Genomic DNA, 8837 nt, shown 5'->3' with positions numbered 1-8837 from the left:
TGGTGAGAGGTTTGAATTAAGCCCTGCAAACCGGAAAGGAGGTACTAGTATGTGCGTGATCCACTATTTATCCGTGTAGGATCGAGTAGGTCATTTCTTGAATTGAGCCCTGCAAACCGAAAGGAGGTAGTACGTGCGTGATCCACTATTTATTCGTGTAGGATCGATAGTCTAGCTTCTCAGTTTCTTTAGAGGTAGGCATTTTTATCCGTGTAGGATCGATAGTGTAGCCTGTCAGTTTCTTCAGAGGTAGACATTTTTATTCAAAAAACTGCCACTTCGCATCTTGCGTCGCAAATAAAACTGCCAGGAGCGCATTTGTAGGCTAGCTAGTGATCGATCAGTAACTTGTAAACACTGAGCGAACAGAAATAAGTAACTGTTAATGCATCTCAATGATTCACAGATCATATACAAATATGTAGCTCCAAAAGCAAAGATCAGCCACTTCGGATCTCGCATCGCAACTAAAACTAACTAGTACGATTCCCATACATAAGATCAACATGTTAATGCATCTCAATGATTCACAGATCATATACAAATATGTAGCTCCAAAAGCAGAGATCTAGAAAAAACATCCGTTCTTCCTACTAACATGGATGCTTCTCTTGGCCAACATTCAGTACAGACTGAAAGACAAATTTGTTTGTGAAGTCTACAATTCCTCTTGCAAACGTAAGTGGTTTCACCAACAGCTGGAACCATGAGAATGAACCACACATGATGGAGGAACATCCACTGCAATATGATTTGGTCTTCTCTCGATCACATCGCGAGACTATTTTCGGAATACGAACTTTAACTTAGGCAAAATGATGCCCATTGTATAATCAGACCAAAGCAATGAAGCACCTAGTGTTGGCCAATAAATAGTATAGTACTACTTTTCTGCAGTCCATGAAGTGACTATCCAATCTTTCTGTGTCTATTTTCAAATGGCACTGCATGTAGTGACTATACTATTCTCTTGTGCAGTTCAACCAAAATTGCGAACACTTTGTTTGTTTGCCAAATAGCAACTGGCAGACATCTCTGTTTGCACAAATATCAAGCAGCTAGTAAACATATACCACACCTTGTATTTTCAGTTTAAACATGTCTCTTCCGCTTAGCATCTGTTCTGCACTGGACAATCTGATACAATTATGTTTTGCCCTGGACAATTTCATACTGAATTGATTTGCTGGTTCAGAGCAGAAATATAGCGCCTATTCTTCATCAGACCAAGGATATCCATGTTCGCAGTGATGGAAGAGGTGAAATCAATACAACCGAAATTGAGCATCCAATCATTGAATCCTGTCCTGCACCTCCAATGTAGGTCCACCCTGTCAATAAATTCACATGCAAACCACTAGTATTACTATCTAATGATAGTACAAAAAGAGTAGCAAGACAGTAGCAAACCATGTACCTTCGTAATGAACAGCTCATAGTGCCACCAATTGGATATAAAGGTTTGGAAAAAAACATGCTCCTAATGTTGAACCAGTTGGACTTGTTGTGCAGTTCCACTAAAATCGAGCATCTCTATTTGCATAGATATTGAAAGTGTGATTACTCTAAAAGTGGCACTAGTTGAAGCATAGACTAACAAATATAAGCATTCCAATTTCATAATGGGAAAAGGTAGCAAGACTGTTTCTAACCACCTGTTTGAAGGAATAAATAAAGCAACATCGACTGATGTCAGGAAGGCATACATAGTTTTTTCTGAAAAACTGAGCCATTCCTGACCTTTCCCCTTCTTTTAAGCAAATTTTGTGCAGTTCTACTAAAATAAAATGCTATCACCGCCTTGACAATTCAGTGACACTGTACAAAAGGAAATGACTTAACATTACATCATGATGTCAGGTATGTAGTCAACAGGCATTAGAGACAAACATACAAACATAATGAACATTAAATTTAACAAAGGTGTGACTAGCTTTACCGGGATAATTTGAGTGAACTCTACACCCTTTGTTCCTTAATATAAGACATTTTCACGGTTCAATTTAAAGTACCCAAACGTCTAGTATTTAGAAAAACAGGTAGTAGTTTTCTTGAGCACATATCTGGGAAAGCTTGCCACACTTTATTTATGTCCATACGCTAATGCAACACCATTCGAATACTACAAATATACACTAGTCCAGTGGCTAGTGCAACAGTAGAGTAGTTAGTTTATTGCAGGGTACAATACAATGGTTTTACTAAACAGATTTCAATAAACTCTAGCACTGGAAGGTTTCTATAAGAATTAACAATACAAAATGTAAAGGTAACAAGTTTCAGCATTGGTATACTAGCTCTGCATGAGCATTAAACCAAATACAAAAGTCTGAAGGTAACTAGCATTATTAACTAATGACAGTATAAAAAAATTGCAAACCATGTACCTCCAAGGTAAATATCATTTTGAACTCGGGGGGACCTTAAAAATTGCTATCCCAATCTTGATAATCGATCAAACATAAAAACTTGATCGAACGAATCAAGAGAACAGCCGAAGGAGGAGGTGCCCACTCTTGACCTTTCCTCTTGTCTTCATAATTGTCTGTGCAGTTTAACCAAAATAAAATGACATCAGCGCCTTGGCATTTTGATGACACTGTACAAAAAAATTAACTTATCTCATGAAAGTGAGGTATGTAATCTATAAGCATTAACAGTGCAAAAATCTGAAGGTAGTAACAAGTTTCATCGTTGGTAAACTGGCTGTGCAACAACATTAGAATGCCTTAGCTGAAAAATCTTTAATACATCCACAATCAACAGCTAACCCTGAAATAATCCAGTGACATTAAATGGCATTGCTTAAATTTATCGGTGGCATTAGACTGAGAGCGGCATTAGTTAAATGTGGCATCACTTTAGCAGTAGCATTGCTTGACTTGACTGCTGGCGTTATACTAACAATAAAAAAGTGGCAATAAGAGCATGGGAGGCCCATTCGGACAGTGGGCGCACCAGTACGATGTACCTCCATGGACGCAGAGTGGTGAGGGAGGTATGGTTGCCCAGAGCAACAAATACCCAGGCAGCATATGTGGATTATGTCCCATTTTTGCTCTCTTTAGCCACCTTTTTCCTATGTGAGGACAACAAACCGATCGACCTGGTCATTCTCTGTTGCGTTGTCATGCCTTTCTACCCTTCTTCAACCAAGAGACACGAGACTCGTTCCTTAGCTACTGATTTTCCCCTTTTCAACCTAGATGCGGGTTCGATGCCTACTCTCTTGGACAGTACAGTCTCCCTTCCTTTCCTTATTCAACCCAGACATGGATTAGTTTGCATGAAGTAGGGTTTCCTTTAATAGTGAAAATTATGGTTTTCGTCTGTGTGGCCAGCAGAGCAGAGGATAGCAAATTAGGAAGATGGTGGAGTGGAAAAAGATCCACATGCAACGACATGGCAGATGGGGCAATAGAACAAGGTTATGGTTCGAAAAGAGGTAGCATACCTGAGGGGCGGCGGGAAGTGGCTTCGCTCGTGGTCGTCGTCCTCCGCACACACTACGACAACGAGCTTGGGGACGAAGGCCATCCTGCGCGGGCGCTAGGTCTGAGAGGACAGCCTTGTCGTCAGTGCGTGACCTTGCTCGCCGACGACGAGTGCGTCAACACTGCACGTCCTTTTCTTCCCCGGCGGATCTGTGACCACCGGTGAGGAGGGAGAGAGGGGCTGTCTTTTTAGATCTAGAGAGAGGGTGGTAATGTGAGAAGCAAGTGGGCAACCCTTAGCAAGAAAGCGCTCAAGCTCCAGCATATATATATTTTTTATACTACTAGTACTGGAGGTGGAGTAGTGGTAGAGTAGTTTATATTTTCTCTGCGTACAGTACCAGTTAGTCGTGCTTCAAAACTGATCGGCACGCCATTAAAAAAATAAAGGTTGATAACTAATGCGGCACCTCGGGCCAACGTGGCCAGATCGCATTTTGCACGAGAAATTACACACCATGTTTCGTTGACATGTGGTCCCGTTGCAACATATCAGTGAGACGACGGCGAGTAGTAGGAGTATTTCCGAACGGACGTGTAGGCCGGGGCGCCTCTTCGTGAACCGTGGCAAACTCGCAACCGTCCACCGAATCTTCGTCTTTCCCTCTCGATTTGGAACTGCTGTCGCACGCTCTTCCTCTCCCTCCTCCATTTTCCTTCAGCCCTTCACCCTTTCTTCTGCCATTGTTCGATCGTCTTCTCCATGGAGGGAACAGGCCGGAAACGACCCCATTATTCTTGCCCCGATCTGAAAGATGACGTGGTGGAGGAACTCATTGATCGGTGCGACGTCATCACCTCGGCTAGCATGGCAGGTTCGTTCAAGCCCATTCTCGACTCAACTAATAACATCATTACAAAGAACCCAAGAGTCAAGGAGCGGTTTGATCTCCCCTATCTTCTTCGCCATGACCCTGATGATGACTGGCGCCGGCACGACGGAGGCCTCACCCTGTGCAAGTTGATGCCGCTTGATAATGATACGTATGATGTTAAAATGCCATCGCTTGAGGGCAAGGCTTGGGCGGGCGCAAATGGAGACTGGGTTGATTACATTGGGTCCAACTGCGAGTGGGAACTTGTGAATGTGTACACTCGTCACCGGGTTCCACTTCCAAAAATCTCAGCACACTGCCCAGAGGTTGAGCACACCGGTAATGTACGCACGTTCAAATACGATCATGATGACTGTATTATACAGAAGATAGCAATTTGTCGAGTTCCCAACCGCTCTTGGAATTACAGAAACTATGATGTTGTTGCTATCTTTGACAAGCTTGTTGCCGTCCTTGATGGTTTCACTCGATGGATATTGCTCAAAAATCAGTTTCTGTACACGGATGAGTACTGTGATGCAATTCAATACGAGGGCCTTGTGTTTGCTGCCACCACTCGTGGCACTGTTTTTGCATGGCATCCTCATAGTTTCAGTACGTTTGTCTTCCACCATAATTATAATTGTTTCATCCACATGCATGCGGGTTAGCAAGTTTCCCTTTACTAATTAACCTTCTTCTTGTGTTTCCAAGGTCCTGTGAACATCCCACCACCTATACTTGAAAATTTTTATAACCAAGGGGGAGATGACGATGGTGATGATCACGAGCATGAGGACGAGCAGCGCTCATATACTCTATGGCGCCTGGCAACTAATTCCGATGGATCACCTCTTCTTGTGTGTATACAGCCCACTGATGATGTTACTGCTAAGGAAGCAGGTGTCTCCCATGGTCGCACTCTCCGGACCTATTCCAACACCAGTTGCATGGTATTCGGGATGGATACTAGTGTGCTAGCGCCAACTCCTTCTCCCTGGTACAAAATTGATAGTCTTGGAGAAAACTCGCTCTTCCTTGGACAAAACTATCCGATGATGGTGAAAGGCGATCCAACTGCTATTGACACAACGTTAACAGTTCCATTTATGAGAAGCAACTGTGTCTATACCTCGAACATTTGTGTGGTTCCCTACCCTGGTAGGGATATAGTAGGCCACTTCAGCCTGGATGATCAGTCCTGCGTTGGTTTCCAGATCAACAATCGATGGCCCGTCCCAGAGAATCACTTGTGGTTCAAAGCAAGTGTTTCCAACACCGAGGAATGGTTGAGTTGAAGTTCATTTTATTGCTTGTTATTTGTTGTGTGGTGAAAACTTTAGTATTTATAATGTATCCTCGTTGTCGATGTGGGTTGATGACCTGTTTATGTAATAAAATGATATGCCTGTGATAAACTTACTAAATTTATGAATGGCTTTCGAGTCGCTTCTCTGAGTGAATGGTGCGACGAGGCAAAAAAATATTTTTCGAATACATAATTGTACGTGCATTGCAATAGGTTATCGGATGAGGCCAATCAACAATAGTAGTACACTATTTGTACTAGCTTCACATGCTTCGCGCGTCGGGCGGGTGTTTTTACTGTAGCCATATGTTAATGTGTTCGCTGTACGTAACCAGCACCTCGAATCCTCGATACTAGTACTATATAGTAGGAGTAAGTAGTAGGAGTAGTAGGGTGGCATGGGCCAGAACAAGCATTCACGTCCAGGAGTACGGCACACGCCACCACCACGACATCCATCTGACACCATATTATTTCTTGGAGTCCGTGCTAGAGCAATCTCTTCAACCTCGTCGTTTCTCTAACTTCAGCCATCGCGCGGCGGGCGAGGTGGGGGTTTGCCAATAGTCGGTTTCCTTAACTGCGGTCCTACTTGTAAGGCCAACTCCAATGCACGACCCCAAACGCACCTCCGTTTTGCACGAACTCCAACGATAATTTTGACTAGAAAAGTAAGACCAAAGAAAACAAGAACCACAAGAATACATTTTACTACTCCTGTAAGTTGGATTAGTGCCTTCTCAATGCATTCATTGTTGATCTGCGGAGGCTCGATCTTGCATGCTTCTTTCTTCTTCGAGTGTAAAGAAGTAGACGTTGCTTCCTCGCATCTAGTCTCATGTCTAGCCTCTATTCTAGTAGGAGTATCAACAAGTGCACTAATCTCATCTCTAGCCTCTGTGCTAGCTAAAAGTGATAGAACATCTACTAAATTGCCCTTTATCAATATATGGATGTACTCTTCTTCCCAATACAAAAAATTGCATCCATTCTACTCCCTCCGTTGCACAATACATGCCTTCTATTTGTCAAAATATATATGTATCTAGACATGTCTTAGTATATAGGTACATCCATTTTTGGACAAATGGAAGTCAAATATTTTGGAACGAAGGGAGTACACAATAAAATTTTTAAGTTAGCACAACTAGTCTAATCCGAGAGCAGAACCGAAGATTTGGTCGGGTTCTTCCTCCTTTTGCCGACACGTGGGACATCCAGCATCCAGGTCGTGTCATGAAAGAAAATAGGGTGGTAGTTGAAGCCGCGAGATGTGCATCTTGGGTTAAACTGTAAATAGAATCTTACTACTCTTGAGTAACTCCAAAAGCGGCCACCGAAGATCTTTATTGGATTTGTTTTTCATCACCAGCACATCGAGGTGAAAGATGTGCAGGTTCAGTGGGTCCTCTTGCGTTTTCACTAACATGGGGGCCGCATGTGAGCAAACAGACGATGGGCTCCCCGCGTCCGCTGGCTGGCTGAGAAGAGAGATAGAGGAGGGCTGAGCACGGACTGCAGGAAATTTGTTCTACGTACCTCGATACAGGCTCGATATAGTGGGGTGGCATGGGCCATAACTAGCATTCACGTCTAGCAGTACGACACATGCTACCCACATGAGTCCCATCCGACACCAATTTTCTTAGAGTCCATGCTACAACCATCTCTTCTCCCTCCTGTTTTCTCAGCCATCGCGCGGTGGGCGGGGTGGGGGTTTGCTGATAGTCGGTTTGCTCAACTGCGGTCCCACTTGTAAGTGAAAATGCAACACCGCACGCATTCCCGCTTGAGCGGCGTGCCAGACCAACCGTGTGGGGGTGCGACGCGAACACGGTAGGCTTTTCCTTTTGAACTCATAACTTGTAAAATTTGGTTCTGCTCCATGGCGCGACCGATAGATAGAAAATAACGATTTTGCCTAGAGTAATGAGAAGTTTGGTTCTGGCGCCGTTCATGCATGGAGTATGTACGAAAATTATGAAGTTGATGCGAAAGGTAAGATAGTTACTATAGTATCATATACTACTACATGGATTTGACGGAAAGATAAAAATACATACGGATCCATCAACGTTCAACGACATCCTTATGCCCTAGTGCGCCGGGTCACCAACCAACGTGTGAGGAACAGCGGCATTGGCGGCGAGATCAACGTGCTTATGAACAGTGCCGTCCAAGGTTGCCCTGCGCTCCAAGAAGGCCAGCGTCCTATCGTCCTCCTCTTGCATGTAGTAGTCCTTGTGGATGATTTGCGCGTAGATGTGGGTGATTATGTCGATGGTGTCTTGCTGCGCCAGGCGCTGCGCGGCGAGCGCGACCTCGAGGTGGACATTCTCCGGCGCGATGGCGGGCAGTCGCAGGGCCACCAGTGCGTTGAAGAGGTTGTTACCATAGTGGCTATTGAGGGTGGCGGGCATCGCAGAGCCTGGGCGCTTCGGCTGGAGGCTTACGTCAAAGTTGTCCGCAAGCTTCTTGACGACGGTGAACTTGTCGAGGAAACCAACGAGGACCTCGTCGAACAAGGAGATGAAGCTATTGTCCAAGCGGCCCCTCGCCCAGGCGGCCTCAAGCAATACTACCTGGAGACGTTCCTCGGTGCCGGGCCGCAGGCCGACGTCGTGGACCATCTGGCACAGCCAGCTGATGCTCGCGCTCATCGCCTCCATGGGTCTAGTGTAGCTTCTAGTCAACTGATCTTGCGATTCGAGTGATCACTCAGCCCTTGGTTAGCGTGCGTAGGTGCGTAGGATTTCGTACTACTCCTCGGCCCTCTACTGCACCTGCCTTTGGCTGTATGATAGGTGGGCTAGCCACCCCTTGGGGCCACGTGTCATTCACCCAAAGGCAGTTGCCGTAAGTCAATGAAGCTGCGTCCCCCTCCATGCCGGTGCAGTATAGTCATCTCATCGGACCTCTAGTTGGGGCCAAACGAGAGAAGTTTGATGTTTACTGGTTTATTGGTCCCCTTTGCATTTTGCGCCAAGTTTTGACCTTTGATTTAACTAATAAAATGTTAATGCATGTAAACAAAAATGTTGTGTAAGTCACCTTACGAAAACCAAATAAACCCAAAATACTTAGGCACAGTGCATTAACTCCCTCCTTGTTTCTTATTTCGTGACGTATCAACCAATGAGAGATGTGGGCCGTGCGTGCTTTCAATGACTTGAGACTACCAAACATGACATGTAGTGTTTAGTTCATTGCATGTAATCC

The sequence above is a fragment of the Triticum aestivum genome, chromosome 7A (genome assembly GCF_018294505.1).
Source record: "Triticum aestivum cultivar Chinese Spring chromosome 7A, IWGSC CS RefSeq v2.1, whole genome shotgun sequence".
NCBI classification, from domain to species: Eukaryota; Viridiplantae; Streptophyta; class Magnoliopsida; order Poales; family Poaceae; genus Triticum; species Triticum aestivum.
This window is presented reverse-complemented; position numbering follows the sequence as displayed.